We start from the raw sequence: 17,809 nt of genomic DNA, 5'->3' as shown, positions 1-17,809 counted from the left end.
TCACCGAACAAACGGGCGTTCTCTCCCTTTTTCCGACCCAAGCTGGCGACATTACAAAAGGTCAACTCTGCCAAGAAAGAACCCCGGTGGTTAGTAGTGACACCGCTAGTACTTTGATAGATATTGACGTTGATCTAAGGCTCTAAAGGCCAGATTTCGTTTCATTTTTATACATATATTTTTAATTTATAGGACATGTATAATATATATATATATGTACATATTTATTCTTTTCCACATCTTCTAAATTTCTTTTCCATTTCAACCCCTATTAGACCGACGATTCACACTTCAGTTCTCAAAATAAAATATTTCTCCAAATTGACCATCGATCTATTCTAAGACTTAGTCAAATTGTTAATCAATTTGCTCATTCAAAATAGCGCAACCAATTATACAGTACTCATTTTAAATTAGAAAATTTTGAGGACAAAATTTTATAAGGAGGGGAGAATGTAATGACCCAAAAAAAAAATATATATATACGATTAAAGCATAATAATAATAAGAATAAAATAATAAAAATGGTCATTAGGTTAATATCAATACAAAAGTGCTTTCTGTAGGATCCTTGATTCCATAATTGATGCCTAAGAAAGACCTTGTCTTAGGGAGTGCTCAGAGACCATTGCGGCTCAGTCGCTCCCTGGAGGTCAGCCTAGTCAAAGTGGAATTTCATAGGATTAGCAGAGTAGACACAGTTAGTGTACATACATAGGTACATATATAGAAAATAATATTTTTTTAATTGACATATATTGTAGAAATATATGATATAATAATAATAATAATAATGTAGGTGATTATGCATACACTTGCATGAATTGTCGTAAACAATAAAAGCAACAAATGAATCACTTGCGTATATTGTATGTATATATATATAATATGTAATAGGTAAGCAGCCCCTATGTCCCCCACAATTGAAATATAATATATATATATATATATATATATATATATGTATAATGATAGCCATCACCCCATCACTCACCCATCATCACCCCATCACTCACCCATCACATCTCCCTGATCCCCATAATAAATGTCTCCCATTTACTCTCTTGCTTTCTCAATCATCCACACCTTTTATGCTCCATTGGATAATGAAAGAACAAATAAATAAATGATTCTATATTTCATATCCTCATTACTCCCACAACTATATAAGAAGTTGTGAGGAATGAAGAAAGACAAAAGAGAAATGAGAAAGAAACGGAAAGAAGAAAAGAAGAGTGGGAAAAAAAAAAAAAAAAATTGAGTTGCGTTAGGAGAATTTTTGTTATACATTAAATTCTCATTTCTCCCCTCTTTTCAATCTCACTCTTATAAGAGTTGAAAGTTTAGTGTGGCTACTTCACAGGAAGAAGTCATGGTAAGTAAATTTGATTATGTTAGGATTTTTATTTAAATTTTATACCCGAATTTATTTGTAAGTAAATTTGATTATGTTAGTTTTTTTATTATTTAAAATTCATACTCGATTTCATTTTATAAGTAAATTTCAATTATGTTAGTTAGTTCCACAAAATTTCTATGAGTTTATTTTTACGCATATTTAATTATACCAGTTCTATCTTTAATATACTTGCATCTATTTTTGGGTTAAGAAATGTGCTAATCTCCTCGGATAAATTTTCCACATTTCTTTCTATTAAAAAAAAATTATATATATTTTTAACACAAAAATTGTGTGGCTTGAGTTTATTTTTGCGTTGCATTTTTTTTTTTTATGAAAATAGAGTAAAGATGAGATTTTCACAAGATTATTTTAAATTGCATAAATTATAATAAGATGGTTTTAAAACCCCTTATGGCAAAGCAAGTTCAAAGTTACAGATGCTCGGTACCGTAGCTTAAAGTTTAAACGGATCAGAGTGCACTCACACTGTTTAAAGAGTGGTTATTTATGTTAGTGGATTTCTCCTGAGTGCACACCTGGTTCCAGACCAGGACTTAATAAGGAAAATCTCACTTAAAGTTTACGTACGTTGATTTAGTTTAGTTGGCCAGCTAACTAAGTTCAATCTTCGGACCGCACAACCCTGTCATGGGGGTAAACATGACTTACGGTAAACCGGCCTAAGGGTGGTTTTTACAATATATGTTTATACATAGTTAATTACGTGTACAAAGTTACTGATGATTTGAGGGAAAAGTGTAAGTTTACATGAAAATGATCATTCTAGTGCTTAAATGACGATATAAAGAAAACGTATAAGAAAAAGTATATATATGTTTATCATTAAATATTTATACAGTTTTAAAGTTAAAAGTTTAATTTAACAGTTGTAGTATATGATTATAAAATTTTACTATTATAGTTGATGGTAAAAGTTTTATGTAGAAATTTTTAAATTTATATTTATTCTAGAAGCAATTTTGAGGTTATAATATTAAATAATGTTTTACGAAATTTTTTTTGAAAAAAGCTCATTTTGGCCACACACTAATAATAATCTTATTTGCTTACTGAGCGTCGTCTCACTCCAATCATATTTTTATTTCAGATAACTCTGAAGGGCATGTCGGAAATCAGGCTTAGCAAGTATGCGGGTGGGGATAGAAAAATAAAGATTGATTAGAAATATTAGTATGATGTCAGATATTTATGCTGATGTAATTTTTCTTCTTTTAAAATAAATGATTGTAATATGGATAATTAGCGCTCTAGTTTAATACTAATTGAGTTTATTTACTTCTGCTGTAAATCAATAGTAAAAAGTTAATATCCCAGACCCTTCGGGATTGGGGTGTTACACTTAACCCCAATATGAAGGAAGTGGTTTTGAAGGAAGTGGTCAAACTCTTAGATGTAGGGATCATATTTCCTATATTTGATAACGAGTTTGTGAGCCCCACACAAGTAGTCCGCAAGAAATCTAGGATCACAAGTGTTAAGAATGATAAGGGTGAAGGTATCCTTACTTGTGTCACCAGTGGGTGGAGGGTGTGCATTGACTATCGAAAACTTAATAACCTCACTTGAAAAGACCATTTCCCATTACCATTCATTGATAAAATATTAGTGAGGCTAGCGGGGCAAAATTTCTATTGCTTTTTGGACGGATATTTAGGGTACAATCAGGTTGTAGTCCACCCAGATGATTAGAAGAAAACTACCTTCACCTGTCCATTCGGGACCTTTGCCTATAAGAGGATGCCTTTTGGGCTATGCAATGCGCTAGGGAAATTTCAAAGGTGCATGCTAGCCATATTTTTTGACATGGTTGAAAATTTTCTTGAGATATTTATGGATGACTTCTCCACGTTTGGATCCTTCTTTAATGCATGTTTGGGAAATCTATCCAAAGTCCTTGAAAGACATATGGAAACAAATCTGGTGCTAAGCTAGGAGAAGAGCCATTTTATGGTTCGAGAGGGCATAGTATTGGGCCACTTTGTCTCCACTAGGAGGATTGAAGTCAAATAGGGCTAAGGTAGAGCTGATTTCCAAACTTCCTCCCCTTGCTTCTATTAAACAAGTGAGGTCATTCCTAGGGCAAGTTGGTTTCTACCGGCAATTCATTAAAGACTTTAGCAAAATTTCTCGGCCCCTGACCAACTTGTTAATAAAGGATGCACCATTTGAGTTTGATAAAGATTGTCTTAATGTATTTGAAACTCTTAGGACGTTACTCTCTTCTGCCCCTATAATGTAGCCACCCGATTGGTCCCTTCCTTTTGAGATAATGTGTGATGCATCAGATTACGCTGTAAGGGCTGTGTTGTGACAACGGGTGGCCAAGTTGCCTCATATGATCTAATATGCTAGTAAGAAACTTCAAGGAGAATAATTGAATTATACCACCACCGTGAAAGAGCTTCTAGCAGTAGTTCTCGCCCTTGATAAATTTTACTCTTATCTCCGAGGGTCAAAAATCATTATGTACTCTGACCATGCCGCGTTGCGGTACCTTCTCAAAAAAAAAAAGTCCAAACCTAGGTTGATTACGTGGATACTGCTCTTGCAGGAGTTTGATTATAAAATCTGGGATAGGAAGGTAATAGAGAACCATGTAGCAGATTATTTATCCAACATTTTAGTTGAAGGGTTTACCGAACCCTATCCAATTCAAGATTTCTGTCCCAATGAGCAGCTCTTTGCCGTGTCTTCCCAGCTCCCATGGTTTGCTATGATTGCGAACTTCTAAGCCATGGGCATTACCCCTCATGATTGGACAAAGTGGGAGAAAAATAAGTTCTTGTCCTAATTGTGTAGTACATATGGGAAGACTCAGATTTGTTTAAAATAGGCCCAGACTCGATCATTCGACATTGTGTCCCTAAAATTGAGTATCACAACACTTTGGAGTTTTGTCATACCTTAGAATGTGGTGGTCACTGTAATGGTAAGAAAACTACAATGAAAGTACATCAAAGTGGCTTCTTTTGGCCAACACTTTTTTGAGTTGCTCACGAGTTTTGTCAATCATGTTCACGGTGTTAGCAGACCGGGAACATCTCCCAGCATGACATGATGCCTTTGAGCTCGATTTTAGTGGTTGAGATTTTTTATGTTTTGGGGATTGATTTTATGGGTCCTTTCATCCCTTCTCATGGGAATATGTACATATTGGCGGCTGTTGATTATGTTTCGAAGTGGGTCGAGGTAGCCGCTACTAAGACCAATGACCATCAAGTGGTGTCACTTTCTTAAAGGTCTTTTTAGTCCTTTCGGTTGTCCCCAAGAAATTATCAGTGATGGGGGAACTCATTTCCTCAATCATAATTTTTTTTGCACTCCTTCGAAAGTACTCCATTACCCACAAAGTCACCACACCATACCACCCACAAACTAGTGTGCAAGTGGAGGTTTCAAACCATGAGATCAAAACCATCCTTAAGAAAACTGTGAGATTGGATAGAAAGGATTGGTCGTCTCGGTTGGATGATGCTTTATGGGCATATAGGACAACCTACAAGACCCCTATTAGTTTGTCCCCATATCGATTAGTCTATGGTAAGGCCTGTCATCTTCTAGTTAAGTTAGAGCACCGAGCAAATTGGGCTATCGGGAAGTTCAATTTCAATATGGCTGCTGTGGGTGCTCATCGTTGCTTCCAACTTAATGAGTTAGAGGAGATCCACAATGCCTCATATAAGAATGTCAAGATCTATAAAGATAGGAGGAAAGCCTTTCATGACAAGCACATAGTTGTGAAATCTTTCGAACCTTACCAAAACGTACGCCTTTTCAATTCAAGGTTGAAATTATTTTTGGGCATGCTGCGATCCCGCTGGCATGGCCCATATGTTGTGAACCATGTGTTTCCTAATGTTGTAGTTAAAATTAAGGATCCCATGACTAATGCACTTTTTAAGTTTAATTGTAAAAACCCCAAAAATAGAGATATAAAAAAATTAGTGGATTGATTTCCAAAATAAAAAAAATAAAAAATAAAAAATAAAAATAAAAATAATTAATTAATTAAAATTTTAATTAATTAACTAATTAATTAATTGGATTTAAAAGAAAAAGAAAAAAAAAAGAAAAAAAATTAAATAAAATTTATTTTTATTTTATTAATAAAATATATTATTATTAATATTAATTGAATTTATTATTATTATTATTATTATTATTATTATTATTATTATTATTATTATTATTATTATTATTATTATTATAACATTACCTGAAGCTTGAAGCTTTAGGTAAGTTCTCAGAAAGTGCGCAGCCCCCCCCCCCCACAGCATCTTCTTCTTCTTTCTTTTCTTTCTTTTCTTTTCTTTTCTTTATTCTTTTCCCTGCAACCTACAATCTCTCTCTCTCTCTCTCTCTCTCCTCGTGTTCTCTCTTCCTTTCTCCTCGATTTCGTGACGGATTTTTGCCCGATCGAAAATCCGAAGATACCACTAGACTCCATTCGCCGCTGCCGTCATTTCTACTGGAGCGGATCGATGGTAGGAGCGGCGTAGGTATATTCCCTGGGGTAAGCTATTTTTCCCTTTTTCTTTAATTTCTTGCAAAATATAAGTCCAACTGACGAACAGACACCATCACGAAAATTTAGGGATGATTTTCTACAAGTCTAGTGGGACGGAATTCTCGTGGGGGTGTCGGACCAAAACCCCAAATTTGGGGTGCAGCGATTATTAAGGGGCTTATTTTCAATTAATTAGCATTAATTTAGAAATGCTAAAATATTAAGCATTTGGGACTGAAGTAGGATGTCTGGAATTTAGGCCCTGGGTAAGCACCGCGGGTGTAATTTTGGGACCTGCAGGCAAAATTTGAAAAATTAAGTGGGGATGTTAAATAATAGTTTAAATGTTAATTTGAGGTATATGGAGTCTAAGGAAGGCTAGATAAGTATTATTTTATAGAAATAGATTAATTAATCTAGGGAAAATGTAAATTGCAGGAATTAAATTTCGGGCGCTAAGGGCGTGAAATTTTGGGTCCTAAGGAATTTCTCAGTAGTCAGGTAAGGGAATAAACTAAAGCAGTAATTTTCCATACAATTTATTATTGATTATGAGTAAATTTATTTTCAGAAAAGCATATGTTATATTGTGTATTACGAATGAAATGTACGATTGGGGAAATACTGCTATGATGATTAAAATGTATATGTATGTATAAGATGTAAGGAATTCACGATTTTAGAATATGAAGTATGACTTTTAACAGCATATGTGTGGCATGAATATTATTTTATGTGAAATATATTATGATGTGAAAGATTTTACGAACCAAGCATGATTTCAGGTATTATAAAAATATGAGTTATGTTGTGATGGTTTTGACGATTATGTGATAAATGATGTATTTTCAGAATATATATACCTGAAACAATTTTGACGCGAGGCCATATATTTATGTTATCGGCACGAGGCCGTATTTATGTTTTTGGCGCGAGGCCATATATTTATGTTATTGGTACGAGGCCGTATTTATGTTATTGGTGCGAGGCCACGTATTTATGTTTTCGGAACGAGGCCGTAATTACTATATTTTCGGCACGAGGCCATAATGATGTTATATATATGATCATGTATTATATGTTTTCACAATCAGGATGTTAGTTTAGTTCAGACCAGGAGCTCGGTACCGTAGCTATGGGTTAATTTTGGCACGAGGCCTTATTAGTGCTACCGTCCCACGAGGGGATGGGAGATGGATAGTCAATGTGGCTTTCAGTAGAGTGTGGACGTTCACCTGGCAGTCCGGACCAGGGTGTGGTGGGCTCATCGTACTTACAGACATATTTGATTCGACAGTGGTCGGCCAGCCATTGTCGGGTCCCGCCTTCGAGCTGCACAACCCATCATGGGGGGTAATACATGACACCAGCTAGCTATTCATTCTGTGTTTGTTTTCAGTACTACAATTATAAAAAATGATTTTATGTATGATATGAATTATTAACAGATGTGAAAATATATGTTTACCCAGTACGATATGATGATGTTTATGGAATTATGAAATGTACTATATATGTATAAATGCATTAAATATTCATATTGCCACACAGCTGTATTTAGTTTATTTTCCCTTACTGAGAAGTGTCTCACCCCCGAACATTAACTGATTTTCAGGAAATCCAGTGAGACCGGCGGGTTAGAGCCGCCGTTAAGTGATTGGAGCTTCCCTACTAGAAGGGTAAGCATTGAATTAGGATCGGGAGTTTTTGTTATTTAATCCTAGTGTTATTTTGACTTTTGGAGGTTGTATATCATAACAGTATTTAGATGTTATAGAAAGCTCTAGTATTATGTTTTTTGATTGGATGTTTGAGATTTTATGTTTACTGCTGTTAGGTTTTCCGCTGTGTTTGACAGGTGTCCCCGCTACCCACAGGTTCGCGTTGACCATTTTTATTTATTATGTGGCATTTTATGTTAAGAAATTGAGGGACGTTACATTAATACTCAGCTCCTGAAGTAGTGTGTCGATGGAATCACTGAGGGACTAATCGAAAAAGTTTTTCTTTGTGACCCAACATACCCACCTTGAGCGTTCATTGCATCTGGCTGAAAACAATCAACTTAGTACTACCGAGAGGCAACCCAAGTGTTCTTTTTCTTTTTGAGTCCTTAGGCTGCGTAGGGTAGTGAGGATAGGGTATAGAATCATTAAGATACGTTTCGAGTTAGTTGGGAGTGCGACTAAAGCGCGACCATCACGTACAGGTGCGACCTAGTCGGGCTATGAAAGTTTTCTAAATTCTCAGAGTACTGTGGTGTTCAACCAGGGGTGTGACCATAACCTGAAGTCTTCTGAACTTACAAATTACCGAGAGGTTCGACTATCTCCGAGACCAACACTAAGCTGGGCTTGACCTGGTCGGAAGAGCAGATTTTTCTAAAATAAGTAGGGTGGGACCAGGCGCGACCAACACTCAGCTAGTGCGACTTGGTCAAAGCTGTCCAAGGTTATGTTTAAAGTCCCTTATCTCTCATGAAGCTCAAACAACACATTCATCTTCTCTCTTGGTCTGTCTTCGTTGCACCTATCTCCGACCAAGTCACCTGAGCTTGAGCTTCCTCCATCTACTCAGAGCCTTTGGTAATCCTTCGTTAGCCGGCCTTAGGTTCAATAGACCCTACATGCTGCGACACCCTATCTCGACGAACCTAGGGTTTCTTCCCTCTTCACCTTTGCCTTCTTGACCAGCACCTAGGGCCATCTTAGAGTAAGACCGCTCCGCACGGCAGCAGGTTCGGGGTCCGCTAAGGAGGGGATCTTCCTCGAGGGGTTGAAAAACTCAAGGGGCACAAGAAGGGGCTTCGAAAGAGCTAAGGGCTCCAAGAGTATGTGTTCGGGGCCTACCTAGGAGGGGATCTTCCTCGCGGGTTTGAGCGACCCCAGGAAAACTGGAATGGTCAATGGAGGAGACAAGGGCACCAAGGGTGACCCTTGAGGATGAGAAATTGCCTCCAACACATTTTGTTGTGCAAACTTCTGAATAGCTCCCATATCTTAACCCATGTCTTCTAGAGGCCATGCTTCGCCCCCTAGCCACTACCTTTCCCTTTCCAATCACATCAGCCACTCATGCCAGCCGACATGCTAGGCCAACTAGTGCCACTCCGAATCCTCCAACCACGCAGACCATTCTCTCCTCTTAGTCCTAATCGGCGTCGTGTTTTGGAGGAAAGGGTATGGACTTGTGACATTGCTCTCGCAAAAGATATTTCATTTTACTCTAATTCGGATTTTGATTTTGACTCTGATTTTGACTAGGCCTGAACTAGACTTTGGGATCCATTTTGCGCTATCCGTTGCTGTACTGTGCTGCTAAGGCACCCTTTTTTTTTTTTTCTTTTCTTTTTTTTCCTTTTATTATCTTTTTGTATATCACACCATGTTGTTGTTGGCTGTACTAGTTCTTTGATGCCCTATATATATTGTACTTCCTATGAATGTAATGAAATTACATGGTGCTTTTGGTCTATGTGTCTTTTGTGTTTTAATGTACTATTGCATGTGCTTTCTATTTCTAGATTCTATGTGTTTACTTCATACGCAGGTACATTGATTGATTTCGTTGCATGCAGTGTTTCCTCTCCCATGCATTCCAAGTTCTTTCTTTCCACACTTTAGTAGGGACACTAAAGTTTTAAGTTGGGGGTAGGAAAGCACTACATGGCACATTTTCAAGCACAAAAATGACACAATTTTTGGAAATTTGCAGTGACATTATCTATTTTATACCATGTTAACATTGTTTATACTCTTGGCATACTCATTTATTACCTATAGATTACATGCATAAGCTTATAATTTATATGACAATGTTATGCTCACAAACGAAGTAGTGAGTCACTTATGGATAGTTTCACATAACATAGCCTATGTGCTGTTATGCCACTCTATGTGAATTGACTAGTGATTCATTCATGTTAAAACTTTTGTTTAAAGTTTGTATTTACATAATACTTCACAAGGCTAAAAACAAACTTTCACATGATTTGTAGCACTTAGGATTCCTTGAGAGCACTAAGAGAACAACTGTGGAGACTATGACACCTTGTGATGTACTGTTGAGCCTTTAATTTATTTCTTGGTTTTTTGACATCAAACTTTGAGTTCACGAAACTCAACTTTCCTTTTTCTAGATTTTCTTTGCCTACTAGTCTCGGTTCTTGCATTTGCTAGCCTAGAGGTGATGTCTAGTGGGGAGATATAAGCCTAGGTCTTGTAGCCTACTCAAAACGTAAAATTAAGCCACTCCTACTTATTCCATGGGCCCCTTTTCGAGCTTAATTTCCCGTTAGAGATATGAAGACGTAAAAGTTGTGAAAATTATCCTACCTGATCATGAAATAAAATGATAAAAGAATGAGCAAAAGAGATAAAGAACTAAAAAATACGTAGAATATTTGCTCCAAAGACAACAAGGTATAGCTAGGGACACAACACACCTTCCTTTACACATATGAAGCTTTGTTGACTGTCTGATGCATATGACGTATTCATGCCTAGTTCATAAATAGGTTGATCTAGGGTGGTCTTGGTTGGATGTTTTGAGTAGGTGAGAGGACGCTAGGGTAAATGACTCAACACCTCATTAATAGCCTGGATCTCAATCCTATGAGACTAGTTCACTCCAATTTTAGTGCTAGTTCTTCAAAATGTATGGAATGTTTGATCATGACATTTTTCCTCACATGTGAGAGGGAACCTATTTTCTTGAGTGATTTTTGAGGGTATACCAGCGTGGCTGAGTCAATATGACCGTTCTGTAGGTGTACAAGGGTATCTTGAGTGTGACGAATCACTCACTTTACATATGCCTTGCGATTATGCCTATCCATACTTGAATTTACATGATGATATTAACTCTAAATTGCAATTTCTAGTTGATTTTCTAAGTGTTATGCTTTTCATGATGGCTATACACTATTGAGACTTGCATGAGTGAATTTTTGAAGGGTTGTGTGTGTAGTAGAGTTATGTATGAATGAGCTTATCAGTAATTAGGTTATATTCCTATATGTGAAATGGCATAGCTGTGCTATATGTAATCTTATCTAATGTTCACTGAGATTGGTGTCTGTGGGTATCACCCTAGAAACCCTCATGATACTACAACTCATCCATTAGGGTCAACCTAAGGGCTTAAAGCCTTGTTGCATATGGTAAATGCAATTGTGTTTCCCGTGAAAGAAAAGGTAGATAGGATTTGGTAGTTTTCTTAGTTTTTTCTTTGCTCAAGGACTAGTAAAGTGTAAGTTGGGGGTTGTGACGAGTTTCTAAAATGCACTATTTTAGGCCCTCATTTATCTTTGTTTATCCTCATTTATTTTGTATGTAACCCTTTGTTAACATAGTTCGGAGTTATGCAAAGTTTATTTGTGTTTCAGGAAAAATAGGTTAAAACCAAGGAGTTAGGTAATATGAGATGCCAAGGGAGTATTTGGATTACACAAAGCTCAAATCTGCTACTTAACAAAATTCCTAGAGCCTCAAAACATCAAAGGAAAGAAGACTCTGTTCGACCATATGGTGTGGCCAGCAACACAAGAGGCAATCAGATCATAAGCTACAAACTCCAAGGTTCAGACTAAAGAATAAATGTTGTAAGGTTCGACCAAGTGATCGACAAAGTGATCCTAAAAGGCAACTAGGTCAATCTACTAAGGCTGACTGAGCTAGAGATACTGAGAGTCTCGACCAAGGAGACCTTGAAGGGTGACCAAGTCGAGTTCCTGAGCTAAACTGAAGATTGAGATACTGCAAGTCTCAACTAGTAGCTTGACTAGCAAGACCTTGTGGCATGACTAGATTGAAGAAACTAAAGTTCAAATTTCTAATTTCCCACAAACCTCGACCAGGGTGCGACCATGGAAAAGCATGGGTATGACTTGGTTGACATTGAGGATCTTCTACGCGAGTTTTGGAAAAATTTTCCTATTTTGAAATTCAAACCTTGTAAACCCTAATAGGTATAAATATTAGCTTCGAATATGTTCTCAAGGTTCCTCTTTGACATCTCTTAGGGTGGTGACAAACTTGAGACATCATTGAGAGCCATTTAGAGTTGAAATTAGTGTATATTTCAATACTTGTTAGTTCCTCTTTGGCCTCTTTTGGGTTAGTGACAAACCTAAAAAAATCACTGAGAACCAAAGTAGATTAGATTTGCTGCTTTCAATTTAAATTCCTTTTCTGGTTCTCAATTGCACGCTTGATCGTTAGTGATAGACTATTAAGTTTGCAATTGAAGCCATCTTTTACTTGCTTTCCTTTACATGCTTTCATTTGCATGCTTTGATTTCAATACCATGCTTTTACTTTCATGCACTTTTAATGCTTGAATTGTGATGAAGTATTAGGGATAAGATAGCACTATAATCGATTCAGTCAAATATACGTAGTAGGCTATGGACACTAAAAAGGTTTTCGTGATCATTGAATATGGTGTACTTTGGTTCCCGATCATGCTTTGGACAATTGGTGCACCCTTGCTATCCCATGCCCTCGAATGGCTCCCTTTACCGTCTAGTCTAATACAGATAGCTGACCAAACGTAGTCTATGCACATGACAGTTTAAGTTGGATTCATAAACTGAGCACTGCTTTGTAGGAGTAGAGTTAAAGTAAAATTTATATGCTTCAGTAGATTGTTAGAAAAACCCAATCCAAATCTCTTCTTTTTTACTTTCTTTTACACAAAACTATGATAAACAAGTCTAGAAGTGGTGAATAACTGCACCTGAGTCCCTGAGGATCGACACCCGACTTTCTTAATTTTTATATAACTTGGGATTAGTTAAATTTTAATTGTATTTTTGGTAGTTAAAGACCCAATCATTGGCGAGCCTACCAAATCTTCATTTAGCTTGTTTTCTTTATGGCTTTTGAATTTAAATGTAAACCATTGTGCTTGTAAAAATGTAATGTCTAAAACTTCACTTAAGAGCACAATTAGATTCCTTAGTTTGTCATTATCAAGACGACATTAAGCCTTGTTAGGCCAACAATCTTCCCCTATTTGGATGGTAACAAATAAGGAGCAAAATGAGGTAGCCTTAATAAGTCTCCCCTTCACAATAAGCACAAAACATAAAAGATGATCAATGTATGCATATTTGTTCAAGCTTAACTGTGATTTTGTTTTCTCCTTTTTAGAAATATTTCCCTCAAAGAGGTCTTTTATTAATAAAAAAATCTTCCTTTTTGAAATACATTGAAATTACATATTCAAGTTATTCTCCCCTTTTTGGTTATTTCCATTTTTGAAAATAGAATACAAGTATAACATGTATATAATAATAACTTTATTTTGCTTATACAAGAATAACTTTATTTTGCTTACTCTCCCCCTTGATATTATGCATATATAACTTCCTTAATATCATGCATAAACTTTATTTTACTTATTCTCCCCTTTTGACATCGACAAAAAAAATTCAACCGAAATGAAGCAGTATGACACAACATATGTGTATCAAATATTCAACATGCAGTTCACAATAGGACCATAAAGCAGCATGCAATTCACAAATCTGAATAAGATCATCAACCATCATGCAAATCTCGAATATGGTATCAGACAATATTCATCATGCAATTTACAAGTTCTCATCAATATTCAGTATGAAAATCTCAATGATTTCATCAGTTAATAGTCAGCATGTAGTTCTCAAAGAATTCAGTATTGCTTAACCACAATAGATAATGATTTCAAATATCATAGACAATAATATGAACAGACATCATGAAGCTATTTTTCAAAAACAAAAACAAACAAATGGTTACAACCATTTTTATAATGTTTCAAATAGAGTTTTTAAAAAAAAAAAACAACGACAACAATCAAGTCTCAACAAAAAAATCTCATATAATCTTCCTCAATAGCATCGTCACCAGATGAACTTCCTTCCTCCTCGTCATCATCTTCCTCCTCACCGGAACTCGCTTCAATGGGAGCTTTTCCTCTAGATGAGGAACCACTACTTGTGTTGCTTTTGATGCGGATGAGTCGCTGATCAAAGGAGCTAAAGCTAGTTTGGAAGGTTTGGTAAAGTGAATTGTGCTTAGTTTCAATATCGGCATGAATTGCACTATACTGTGCATCCATATCCCGATGATAAGAAGAAAACAAAGTTGAGTTCTAGGTGCTGAAAAGTTATGTCTAGTTCCATGTTCATTGCAAAATTTTTCAACATCTTTATTATTAAATTCTCTTCCTTGATCACTTCTTATGTTTAAGACACCACAACCCTTTTCATTTTGAATTCTTTTACACATGTTTATCAAGGTATTACATGCTTCATCTTTTGAGGCTAAGAAGAGTACCCAAGTAAACCTGGAGTAGTCATCAACAATGATGAAAGCATATTACTTTCCTCCTATACTTTGAGTCCTAGTGGGACCAAATAAGTCTAAGTGAATAAGCTCTAAGGGCTTGCTAGTGGAGATGTGTTTCTTCTTCTTAAGGTTAGTCTTAGTTTGTTTTCCTAATTGACAAGCATCACAAATTTTATCTTTAACAAACTTTGTACTAGGTAGTCCTTAAACTAAGTTCTTCTTAACTAGTTTTGATAGTAATTCCATACTTGCATGACCTAGCCTTCTATGCCATAACCATCTTGCCTCATTCATAGTTGCTAAGCATGTGATGTTTTGGGATTTAACTTTTCAAAAATTTATGCAATATACATTGTCAATTCTTCTAGCGGTGAATAGAATATTTTTTTTTTCGCTATTTTCAGCAATACATTTGTCTTGCTTGAAAATTATATCAAATCCTTTGTCACTCAATTGTATTATGCTTAATAGGTTATGTTTTAAACCATCTACTAATAACACATCATCAATGGTAAGGTAAGGTTCTTTACCTATCTTACTGATCCCAATGATTTGTCCTTTTGCATTGTCTTCGAATGTAATGTATCCACCATCTTTTAGCCTTAATGAGGTGAACTTGAATTTATTCCTGGTCATGTGCCTAGAACACCCGTTGTCCAAGTACCATGTGTCTTTAGATGTGGTTGTCCTAGGCAAACCTACAAGAATGGTTCAATTTGTTACTCTTAGGTAGCCAAACCTTCTTAAGTTTCTTTATTTCAGATTTTTTTTCTTTAATTCCCCTAACTTTCTTGACTTTCACATTCTTTCTTTTAAATGGAAAATCAAATTTTATGTGTCCTTTTTTCTTGCATAAGAAGCATGTGGTGTGTTGATAAATATTAGTTGAAGATGTGCTTGCATAATGCTTTGATTCTTTAACAAAGTATCCTATATAAATATTCTTCTTATTTTTTTTTTTATCAATTCTATTAAATCCTAGCCCTTCTTTATCTAATGACATTTTTTGTTTTCCAAGCAATTTTTCAAAGTTTTCCTTTCCTTTAATATAATTGTAAAAAAATTTCTCTTTGTTTTCAATTTTACTCTTGAGGTCTTTTATTCTTGAGTCTTTTTTACTTTCACCATTTACTTGCAACTTAACTAAATCTTGAGACATGTCATTTATTTTCTTCATAAGCTCATCAAGATGCGAGTTTTTTCTTTTTCAACTAATTTTGATGTATCTAGTTGATTTTTAAGTGATTCATTTTTTTATTTTAAGGCAATGTTCGTTTTTGTTACTTTTGTGAAGCTATTGTGTAGGGCAAATAATTCAACTTGAATTTATTTGTATAATGATATACTATCACATGAATCACTACATGATTCATCACTTGATTCTTCGGATGACTATAGTAGGAATTTACCTCTTCATTGTGAGCCATGAAGCATATGTTGGTCATCTCTTAATTCGTTCTCCGATTCACTTGAGTTTGTATCATCCCATGTAGCTTTCATTGCCTTCTTTTTCTTCTTCTTGTCTTTCTTCAGCTGTGGACAGTTCAGTTTAATATGTCCAAGCTTTTTACAATTGTAAGAAGTAGGGGGTTCATTCTTATTCTTATTTTCCTTCTTACTTGTGTCTCCTTTTTCATTTTTTGAACCTCTAAACTTTGTAGCAAACTTCTTATTTCTTTTAAAGAATTTACCAAGTCTTGTAGTAAGGAAGGCTAGTTCTGCATCATCTAATTCACTTGCATCTCCCTCACTAGAGCTTTCTTTGGCAGCCTTAAGGGCTATAGATTTCTTGTTTTCTTTTTTCAACATTCCTTTTATTCATAACCATCTCATAAGTGAGAAGGAATCCAATCAGTTCATCTAGTGAGGTATTCTAAAGGTTTCTTCCTTTCGTTATAGTTGTGGCTTTGGGTTCCCAAATGGGTGGATGACCTCTAAGGATTTTTCGGACCATCTCATAAGTAGAGTAGGTTTTCCCTAAGGCGTTAAGGGAGCTTATGATATGAGTGAACCTAGTGTACATATTTGTAATAGATTCATTCGGATTCATCCTAAAAGCTTCATATTCACTAGTAAGCATGTCAATTATAGTATCTCTCACATCAATGGTACCTTCATAGGTTACCTCTAGTTTGTCTCAAATCTCTTTTTTCTGTTTTGCATGCCATGACCTGATTGAATTCATTTATGTCAAGAGCACAATATAAGGCATTTATAGCACTTGAGTTAACTTGCAACATCTTATGGTCGTTTTCGGTCATGTCTTTTCCTTCTTTTGATATTTATTTTCCATCTACAAGTTTGGTAGGGATAAGATCACCATGTGTAATAACCCTCTATGCTTTCAAGTCCATGGTTTGATGGTAGATTCTCATTCTTTGTTTCCAAAAAGTATAGTTAAGACCACAAAAGATCGGAGGTCTATTTGAGGATTGACCCTCTCCAAAGGGAGTTATGCCTATGTGTGCCATTTAGATCTTTATGTAGCTTATAATTAAGATTTGCTATAACCCAGCTCTGATGCCAATTGAAAACTAAGGTGTAGTCCCAAAAGGGGGGTTGAATTGGGTTTTTAAAAGTTTCTTTTAAATATTTTTACAAAGTCAAAACCTTTTGTAACTTTCTTAATCACAAATGAATTATTTGATTTTGAATACTTAATTAAGCCAATCACAAACCACAATCAATCAATGAATTGATCAAATACAAGCCAATGATTCTTAATGTGATACTTTCAACAATGTCAATCAATCGACCAATCAACCAACCAATTTACCAATCACAAGTTACCAACACAAAAGTTGCCGCAGTATTTTCATGATTCAGCGTTTGTATAGTTCAGCATAGAGTTTGATAAAAGCCCTGTATTTATGGAATTTATGCACTTCCCTTTTAACCAAGGTTTTCCGCAAGGATTAATCAATGTACTCTCTTTAAGGTTTCCGTAAAAGATCAATCAACATACTCCCTTTAATTTAAAAGTTTTCAATCTCAATTTTTCAACTTCTTGCACTTAGCTATACAACCATGCAATTTATATATATGCAGAGAAATTAAAGAGTAAGGGTAGAGAGTGAGACCGAATTTTTACGAGGTTCGTCTTATACCAGCCTACATCCTTGCTTGAGGATTCCTTGATAACGCTTCTTTACGGGCGAAGCAAACCATTACAATACCTCCTTCAATTAGGGTGGGGCCACCTCTCCAAGTGATGCCCCACGCTTGGCACAACAATCCAATTTCTGAACTGTTAAGAAAACAAAGAGACTAGAAAGAATTTTTGTGTGGAAGAGATACTCTCAGATAGAATAGGTTAGTACAAGATTAAGCACAACTAATACTTCAAAATAAATATAAAAAAAGAATGAATTTGAAGCTCAAAGAATATGTCACCGGGATTCTTCCTTTGATTTGAATAAGAACTTAGAAGATTTGCTCTTAGATCAGTGATTAGAGACTCAGTATATCTCATAAAATTTTAGCAAGATTATGAGTGCAAGAGGGCTTTGAGAGAGTATGAGCACTATAACTTGAAAAAGATTT

This window comes from Malania oleifera, chromosome 1 (assembly GCF_029873635.1).
Source record: "Malania oleifera isolate guangnan ecotype guangnan chromosome 1, ASM2987363v1, whole genome shotgun sequence".
In the NCBI taxonomy this organism is placed as follows: Eukaryota; Viridiplantae; Streptophyta; class Magnoliopsida; order Santalales; family Ximeniaceae; genus Malania; species Malania oleifera.
Note: the sequence above shows the minus strand (reverse complement) of the source record.